This window comes from Fringilla coelebs, assembly GCF_963513975.1.
Source record: "Fringilla coelebs genome assembly, chromosome: 5".
NCBI lineage: Eukaryota > Metazoa > Chordata > Aves > Passeriformes > Fringillidae > Fringilla > Fringilla coelebs.
The window spans coordinates 54,740,563-54,750,976 of record NC_140033.1 but is presented as its reverse complement, the minus strand read 5'-3'; positions in this window follow the sequence as shown (position 1 = coordinate 54,750,976).

Here is a 10,414-nt window from a genome sequence, read left to right as displayed (position 1 = left end):
CAGGGTCAGCCATGAAGTCAGAGCAGGTTACTCAGGGCTGCACCTAACCCAAACTTGAAAACCACCGAGGATGGCTCCTGGTCCCCTGCCGGGTTGGTGTCCTGATGAGAAAGATTCTCCTCATGAGTTTGAACTTCTCTGGTTTCAAGCCATGCCTGTTGTCTCACCTGGCTCTTTTTGGTTGTCTCCCCTCAGCTACTGGAAGGCTGCCATGAGCCCCCTACCAACCAAACCCACTCCTTTCCAGGCTGGACAAGCCCTGTAGCCTGATAATGGTAATGCAGCTCAGGCTCTCATCATTGCCTGGTGGCCCATTAGTAGCCAAGGCCAGAAGAACTTTATCAGGGGAAAACAATACACAGTTCCTTTGGTGTTTTATGGCTTGGTGAAGGAGAGTGTGTCCTCTTCCAGGACATAATTGTGGAAAAAGAAACAAAACTGAAGGCAAAAATGGGACAGGAAAGCTGAGCAACCAACAAACACCGCTTGTCAGGTTGTTCCCATCAAGGATTGTTAATCCCACATGCCAAGGTCCCCTACACAGAGTGAGCTGCTGCTTCTTGTGAGGGCCAAACTTGCTCCACCCTTGGCTTGGCACTGCATTTAGGAAAAGCTGATTTTTGTTGCCACCAGTTCCCCTTCCTGAGCCTGTGAGTGCATCTTGTGAGCTGCTACGTCTGTTCTTCCAGCCCTGTAGACACAAGTGACCACATCCCTTCTCAGAACAGTGAGGCCCTTGTTCACTGCCAATGGCACCTCCTCCTTCAGGTCCGCTGGCAAAGCTCTCATCTCACTCCTGGGGAAGATTTCTATCAAACAGTGCAGGTTTTCCTTCTATAAGTGGTTTGTTTTACAATCTAAGTCACATTTATCTGTAAAATAAGCCCTGCGGCTGGTCCTAGCAGTTCTTCCCTGCTTTTTGTGATGGGACTCTGTTGTCAGCACCTCATCATTTCCAGAGTTCAAGTGTCTGGGCTAAGACTTTCTCTGCTGCCTTCCTCGAGGTGAGTGGAGGACTTTTTTTGTATGTACTGAAGGATCTTTAGTTACTGCCAAAAATTATTTTAGCAGAAAAACGTTGTTTTGCCTGTACTTAAAAAAAAAAAAAAGCACATCAGTCATTTAACTTGAAGCTCAGCCTCTGTTTTGGAAGCAGTGCCTGAGAGTTGTGGATGGTTTCTGCCTTCTGTTAGAGAGGTGCCTATGGCTTTTAGAAAGGAAAAGTCCTGGAAGTGTGAGCTTCTTGGAGACACCTTCATGCATACAGTCCTCATAGACCAGGAGAGGAAGTCTGGGCACCTAGGCACCTAAGCTGTCTTCAAGAGCTTCCCCAATACTCAGCCTCCAGGCCCTGGAATGTGCAGATAGTCATCAGGCTCTGCCTGGGAACAGAGCTGGTCCCTAATGGAAACCAATTTCCTGAGCCTGGGAGCTGAGTGGCTCTTGCCTCAGGTTTACCCCCGGGGAGGAGGGGCAAGGTGATGCTTGCCCTCACCTTCTCCCTGTGTAGGAAGGTGCTTCCTAGATGCTTATGGACAGCTATGGACTTGCCTGGAGGATGGGATGTGGTGTAGATGCTCCAGAGGCAGATTTGCTCAAGGACATGCAGGAGGAAGTGCATTTTATAGAACAGATTCCCCTTGTCTGCCCAAGGAATGCCTCCCCCTCACCAGCCTCTACATGAGCGCCCAAATTCCTTCTCCATGTGCAATCAGTGGAGGAGACCAGGTTTTTTTTCCTTTTTCACAAGGTTCTGGTTCATCCAGGTGCCCTGCACACCTCTGCTATCAGCTTTGTGTGGGGGAACAAAAACTCTTCTGGAGGGACACTGTGATGAGCAACAACTTGAAAGCACCAGACCTGGCACAGTCCAACAAGCAGCTGGCCTTCTGACACAGATCATGAGGTGCCAGTCTCTCAGGTACACCCGGAAATAGCCCTCTGCCCTGGGACAACACCCTGTGGATTTGCTGGTTTCATGAGGATTTGCCCGTTTTTTTCCTCTGCCACCCCTGGGCTTGTGAAACACAAACAGAATGGATGTAGCAAGACGTAAAGAAGGGATTTCTCCTTGGGAGGAGGAGTGTGGGAATGTGAGATTTCAAAAAAGACGGTCCTGGTTGGTCACTAACCTTTTTCCTCTCCTGGCTGGGAGTCACCTGGTGTCAGGCATTGCCCCAGACCTGGGTGCCTCACTGGGGTTTTTGGAGCTAAGACCACTGAGGAATACAGGTTTTAGGGATCCTCACTGGTATCCCAAGTTCTCAGCTCTCCATCTCAGAAGTGCATCTGCTGTGCCAAACCTACTGATCTGGTTTCAGGTGACCTGGCAAGGCAGCCTGGAAGCTTTCTCTGCAGTCAGCCCTCCTGGTTAACTGGTTCATATCAGTTCACTCAGCTTGATACCAAACACTCCACAGCAGCTTCCCAGACAGGTCTGCTTCCCAGACATTGTTTTTCTACAGAAAAATACAAAATCCAGTGGTAACCAGTGACCTCTTTCTTTGTGCGAGCCCCTAGAGCTATCAGGCAGTGACAGAGCAATCCCAAAAATCCTGGGAGAGAGCCTCAGCCATTGTAACTGAAAGAGAATGAATAGGGGCTGAGGGCACCACATTCTCCTTCCACTCCTACTCCCCTTTCTGGCACCCTTTTAAAATACAGCAATACAACATTCCCTGTTTTTGCTGGGAGAAGCATGGAAAGCTTCCCTCAGGTGTCCTGTGCTGGGACCTGGAGCAGGATGTGTTGGGAACAAGATGGGACTTAGATTAGGGGAAAAGAAGCTGAAGACAGGGGCTTGGGAAGGGAGAAAATAGGAGAGGGTCAATGCTAGGAACAGAGCAGGGAAGGCAAATGCAGATCACAGATATGAGGATAAAAGTGAGGGATAACAGCAAGTTGTGGGGAATAACAGGAACAGGTAATATTTGGGAGAAAATGTAATGGCCTGGGCATACAGGAGGTCAGACAAAATGTAAAATACACAAAGGGTTCTCCCAGCTTGAAATGCTGGCAGCACAACAGGTGATGAAATCAAAGACTCCAACCTTCTGATGGTCAATACGTGGCAGCACAACCCCTCAGGACAAACTAGCTTTTTCCATTTATTGAAACATAGAAAACAAAAAAAAAAAAAAACAACAAACTAAAAACCCAAAATCAAAACCACCAAAAAACCCCAGACAGAAGCAGAGCACTGCATCTCAAGTGATGCTGGCATGAAGAGCAATGTGGATTGCAATAAAGAACTACAAGATCTGTGCTTCTTTTGTGGCAGGATCTTGGAATTCAAGGATGAGATAAAACAGTTTTGAGATGAAGGTACGTTGATGTTGTCCTGCTTCAGGCCCAAAGTGATGCAAGGCAAGTCAGAGGTTCTTGAGCTAAAAATAGTCTTTGCTTACCACAACAAATGTGCATAAGCACAAAATAAGCTGAAGGCAAAAAAAAAAAAAAAAAAAAAAAAAGAGCTGTACCTTCTTAGTAGCCTTTCCTTAATTTTTGAATTATTGATTGATTTTCTGCATTTTTTGAAATGAAACATTTACACTTTTCAAAGTGCTGCTTTACCCTATAAAAAGTGGCTGTGTTAGGGCTTCCTGTCACTGCCTGCTCCATGGAAAGTCTCTAAATTGGGTTTTGTTTGCTGCCTGCCAGCTCTGTTCCAAGAAGGATATTTTCTATTTTGCATGCAACTGCCAGTAAAAAAACTCCCAGAGAATTCCATGCATGCCTCTGCACCTCTCCAGATAACAGCTCCTTTTTATGTTAGTGCAACTATGTTGAAGCTAATTTTGTGCAGATACCTTTGAGGCCAAAAGGTGCTCCTGAACCAGAAACTTAATTGAGTGGGTGCAGTGTGGGCTCAAGAGTTCCTCCCTCATTTTCCTCTGGCTAGGTCGGGTTTTGTAGATCCAAGAAATTAAACAAACAATTCATATTTTAGTATTTTATTTGGCAGCATCACATTTATACAGTCACTTTTCAGAGCACTTCTATTTTTTTTCCTTTGTGCTTACAGTCCCTGAACCAGGGCAGGACGGAGGATGCTGGTCCAGCACTTCATTGACTAAGAATTCTGCCCATGGGAGGAGTCCTGCCACCAGCCTGGAACCTGCTCAGGCTCCAAAGCAAACACTCCTAAAGCCAGCTTTCATGAAAGCCAAGCCTGATGAAAATGCCATTGCCAAAACCAGCAAAAAGATTCTTTAAATCCCTGTAGAACTCAGCAACCTTCCTCCAGCCTGGAGGGCAACACCTCTGTGCTCTGTTTTCACAGATGCAATCACCTTGTGCAATGCCAGAGGTGCTGCTGGAGACTCTTTGGCTCTCAGCAGCCAAACAGAGGAACAATGTCACTGAAGTCTGCACCCACACCTCCACAGAATCCCAGGATGGCTCAGGCTGGAAGGGACCACAGTGGGGCTGCTGGTCCCCCCTCCCTGCTCCAGCAGGGCCATCCCAAGACACAGGATTGTGTCCAGAGGGGTCTGGAATATCCCCAGTGAGGAGACTCCACACCCTCTCTGGACAATCTGTTCAGGGCTCGGTCACTGCCCAGGACAGAAGTTCTGCCTCCTGCCCAGGTGGAACCTCCTGGGCTCAGTCCCTGCCCGTTCCTCTGCTGCCATTGCCGGGCCCCTGGAGCAGAGCCTGGGCCCTGCTCAGAGCCCTCCCTGCAGACAGGGACACCCAGGGCTGAGGGCCCCTCTCAGCTGGGGCTCCTCTCCAGGCTGGACAGCCCCAGCTCCCTCAGCCTTTCCCTGCCAGAGATGCTCCAGGCCCTGAATCATCTCTGCAGCCTCCACTGGCCCCGCTCCAGGAGCTCCATGTCCCTGCTGTGCTGAGGAGCCCAGAGCTGGACACAGCACTGCAGATGTGCCTCCCAGGGCTGGGCAGAGGGGCAGGAGCACCACCTGAGCTGCTCTTCCCAATGCACCCCAGGCTGCGCGTCCTGTCCACCCACCCAGGGAGGCTCAGTGTAGCTCAGCCTTGGGGCACAAATTATTTCATTGCACATGGAATTGTCAGAGAGAACAAAACCCATTCCTGCAATTCCTATGACCAGCCACATGCTGCCCACTTCACCCTCACTTTTCCACCTTTACCCTGTTGCTTCTTAGCCACAGTACAGAAAGAGATACATATTCCTTCAATTACTCACTCTTCCCCAATGGAGAGGCTCTCCCATGGGAGCCACTCAGCATCGAGGGACAAGTCTCACCTATAGGGAGGCAGGGAGATGGGGATTCCCTTTCCATTTCCTCCCTTTGTGCAGACAGAGTTTAAAACAGTGTTTACAATCAGTGGAATGACTCATGAAAGCAGCTCTGGCAGGGTGGGGAACCTAATTTGAAAAAACTAAAAAAAAAGGCAATGACTCCTGCTTTATGATACATTGCCTGATATTCAGCCATCAGTACACAAAGGGCTTTTCTTCCTGAGCCATTAGCTAAATGAATCAGCAGAGATTTTCAGCAGAGTGTTTCTCCCAGCAGTCCCATCTTCTGTTCTCTGCAGGCTGGGATGGCACATATCCCTCTGCCACTGCAGGGACAAACAGGACACAAACAGGAAGGTGTCTTTTCAAAATGTGAGGTTACTGTAAAAATAAATCGTGACTCTTCTGCGGAGAGCAGTAAAAACAAATTATGGGAAATATTTTCAGCCTTTGCCATTGCAAAGGGAGCAAATGTAAACAGCCCAGCTGGCACAGCAGGCTGACACCGGCAGTGGGATGGCTCACAGCCCTGCAACTCCAAGGCTTCCACAGCATTCCCAGTATTCTCAGTGCTGCATCGAGGAGAGGACAGCCCCTCGTGTTCCCCAGGGCTCTGCTCCAACCAGCCCAGCACACCCACACCAGAGCACAGGACCTAGACTTGAGGTGGGGATCCCCCTGTAATATATGTTCTAAAGTAATTCATGCATAAAGAGAAAATGTATATTATAAAAATTGTGAAATCCATCAAGTCTCTGACCACAAGCAGCCCAGGGACAGACAGCTACTTTGGAATTTCTAAATTCCTGAAGGCAGCAGGCAAACAATGCCCCATTTAACTATGAACAGACGTGGCCAGCACGATGACCAGCCTTCTCCCGGGCAATCAGAAGACACCCAAGGGTGATCATCACTTGATAGATACTATCCATCAAGATAACCAAAGTAGTCAAGGAAGATATATCTGAATACACGACTTCCCCTGACATGATCAGCACCTGTCACTACTCAGGAAACAGCATTGTCCAGCCCTGCACAGTGAAAGATACTCTCATTCATATGCGGGGTTACAAAAGAAATGGGGGCACCTCTGCCTCAGGCATAACAAACTGTATAAAACAGCCCCACTGGAAGCAGCATGCGTGAACAGAGGGAGATCTGGTGCGACACAGGTCGGATCTAGGTTCACCCAGCGCCGATCCCGGGCTCGACGCTGTCTCTTAGGCTGTGGGTTTTTGAGGACCATATTTTGGTCGCAGAAATAAAATCTTTTGCATTTATTAATTTGGATTTCTGGCTGATCATTTATAACACCCCCATGAAGGTCTCCAAATAATTTCAGTTCCTTTGTTCCCACCAGAGGCTGAATGACACAGCTATCCAGAAGTCACTGGAGCACCTTCCCTATGGAGACAGGCTGCTTAGCCTGGAGAAGGGAAGGTTGGTGTGTGGACACCTCACAGAACCTTCCAGTAGCTGAAGGTGCTACAGAGAGGCTGGAGGACGAATTTACATCAGGAACTGTAGCGAAAGGGCAAGGGCATGGCTTCAAACTGACACATAGTAGGTTTAGATGGGATGGATGTGAGGATGCTGAGGCCCTGGCACAGGTTGGCCAGAGAAGCTGTGGCTGCCCCATCCCTGGCAGTGTTCCAGGCCAGGCTGGAACCTGGGACAGTAGAAGGTGTCCCTGCCCATGGCAGGAGGGGAATGGAATGAGATGATCTCTCAGATCCCTTCTGACACAAATTCTTCCATGTTTCTGCAATTCTAAGGCTCCCAAGGCACCAGGAAGATTTTGGGCCCTTCTGGAGCCTTGTGTGCTGCAAGGAAGAGGGTGTGCCAGAGCCCCCAGGCAGGCCGGTCAGATTGACATGGGAACATGCAGGTCTGCCTCCCCACACTCCCAAAGAAGGAAAAAAAAAAGAAAACAACACCCAACTTCCCAAAGCAGCTGAGTTGAAAAGTGGCCATGTGACTTCCCTGCTAAAGGTGAGAAAGGCAAGGATGAAATCATATTCCTATAGAAGAAAGCGAGATTGGTTCCCCTCCCCAAAAACTATGGAGAGGCCTTTATCTGTCACAGCAGGGAGTGCTGAAGGATCTGGGTTCCCTCTCTGCCCCAGCATCAGAAAGTGAGATGGACCCAAGTGGCACTTTGCTCCAAATCCCTGCAAACAATCAAGGGACAAACTTCTCCACCTTGCTTAAAGTACTGTAAAAATCTACAATGAGCACAGAGAACACAAGAATTATCCCAAGAGAATGGCTTCTATCCTGTATATAACTGGAACTTTTAAACTCCTGGCTATTTACAGCTACCTTGCTGTAAAATCAAACACTTCCCAGCAGTTCTTTTCTCCAGCAACAGCCTTTAGGAGACAGCTGTCACAGTCCTGGGCTCTGAAAAGCTGTTGCCTTAATGTTCAAAATTTACCAACGCCTTTTTCTGATGGATCAGGCAGACATGGGATGTGGGACACATGAGATCAGGAATGTATCCCTGAAGCTGGTTTGATGACTGAGCCGGGCAGGCTCACCTGGCAGATGCGTTATCAGTGCTGAAGGTGTGATTATCATTAAGCTAAATGAGGTCTCACAGGTGTTTTCATGCTCAGCACTCACCTATGGAGATGGAGGGCAGTGGCAGATGATTGATTTGGGTTTGGTTTGGTTTGTGGGTGTTATAATGTGCTCTGCTTAGCACAGCTGCATGAAGGGAAATCAATATTTACCACCCAAAACCAGATGATTGTCTCATCTGATTTGTAGCAATCTTTATAATAAATGCAAAAAATTATTCCTGCTGTTGAACTAAATTAGTGCTGATACTTTCTAATGTATCCCACCTTACAGAAACTAAGAAGCCTGTAAGAAAAGGTTCCTCTTGTAAAACTGAAGAGTTAGTTCACAAGAGTTAATGTACTCTCATCACATGAAACAGGACTTGTTTGTAGAAAATAGTATTTTTTTGCTGGCAAGGCACACAGGAAAAGGTTAATATACTAAATTTACCAGGTTATACATATGCTATTTAGAAGTAGCAGAAGTTTAAAAATTAATTATGCTACAATATGCAAATAGGGGACAGACATGCACATATGTGCACTGTCAGCTGAACAGCCACAATTTCAGCAACTTGACAAAACCTCACCATGCTTTTTCCTCTGTGAAAGTAAGTTTGTGACAGTACCCTCACTCCCATTTCCAGTCTTACAGCCACAGTACTACATGAGTCCAACAGAAATACATACACAATCAGCCCTGTCACCTCAAAAAACAACTCAAAAAAACCCCAACAACAGTTGATTACACACACAGTTTTCTCTAATTGCACCAAGTCTGACACACTTCAAAATCCTGACTGCTTGGCACTTCCAGTTCAAATGACAATACAGAGGCAAAACAATTCTCCACACTTCAAAGGAGGTTCCAGTCAGGCAGCCATGGAATTTGGAATTTTCATCCTGCCCACCCTAACAAAATGAGCCTTCTTGCGACTTAACGTGAGAAGGGAATAGCTAATGAAAGCACCCATGGCGTCTTGTCCAACACACACCTAACTCCACTACAAATAGCAGCAGGGAGAACTGCTGAGCAGCCTGGCATGCTGGGATTCCAAGATACCAGTGCAGCATGGATTGCAGATGCAATAGGGAGGGTCATATAAGGATGGAAGGCTCTTCACCTTGGTGGGACACCTGCCACATGGTCAAGGGCTGTCACTGCTTCTTCCAGAGGCAGCAGGGAAAAAATCCTGTCTAACTCTGGTTTGGCTCCAAAGCCAGCACAGAGAGGATGAATCTGGCCACCCACCCTTTCCTTCTCTTTCTGATAGGAAAGAAATAGCCAATCAAAAGTCCAAGCCCAGTTGTATCTCGCAAGTTTAATGCATGAGCATGGAAATAAAACAGACCATTCCCAGTTTCTATTTTACCCAAAAGCTTAAATGCAAAAGGATTGGCGATTTCAAAAATTTCACTGTGCTCATTCACTCCTCAAACCTTTTGAGATTGCAACACATAAAACTCAGTGCTCAGTGTCACATTCAGATTGGGAATGCTGTAGGCAGATGATGCGAGCTGGGGTGGGGACTGCCACCAGACCACATGCTAAAAGCCTATTTCTGAAAATGCACAGTTCTCAAAAAGCACACTGAATTATTTTCTTCTGCATTCTAGAAGGGCCAGGTAGGGCTGAACAAGCTGGCATTTTGTTGGTTTTGTCCTCTTCGAAACCTGGAAGGGCTGGTTTTGGATCCAGGCAAGATTCCCAGCCAGTCCTCACTATGATGAATTTTGCATTCGTCACCAGGAACAGCTTTCAGAGTGACTTGTAACTGCAATGAGAACTCCTATTCACACCTCTTGGAAATATTGGTTTAGGCTGTTCAGCTGAGGATGAGTGAAACTTGTGTGAACTAATGCACATTCCCAACCATTCTCATTACAGGCAAAAACTATCTTTTGCTGTAGGAAATGGAAATTCTGGAATAGCCACACAAATCTGTAGACACAAAATCTGTCCCTGTCTATACTTCTTAGTCTTTCAGTAGTGTTCAGCCAGACATAAACCAGTGTTCTACAGAAGGAAGAAAAAGGAGAAGAGCTGCAGCATCCAGTTCCTGCCAGACACTCCATGGCCAGACTGAAACAATAGGCATTACCAGGTCTTATTTCACAAGGTACAACAGGGACTCCCACATCACAGTAAATATAAAAATGATTTGGGCATTGTCTGTGTCTAAAAGCCAGTGGAAAGACTCAGGGTTAAACACAGCAAGTAACAAAGGAAATACATGGCCCTCTTCCTACAACACAATGGTCCTTCCTCACAAGAACAGAGCCTGACATCCATTTTAGCCACTCATATTACACATTCAGGTGGTTACAGCTCCTCTGGGAAGCACAATTCCTGGGGACTGCTCTCAGAGTGAACAATCTCTTCACTGGAGTCCTCTGCTGCTTACCAGTGATTTTAGAGAAACAGATGAAATGTGTCCCAGGGAAAGCAGGAGCCAAGACGATCAAGCCAAGTTCAAACAGATCAATTCAAATGGGATGCTAAAGCAATTAATAATAGACAGGGATCTGGTGACATTGCGAGCATTTATAGTTACAGTCTTGCTGCTGTTTATTGTTATAGCTTTATAACAAAAACAATTTTTTTAGAAGTAGAATTTTTTTTGTT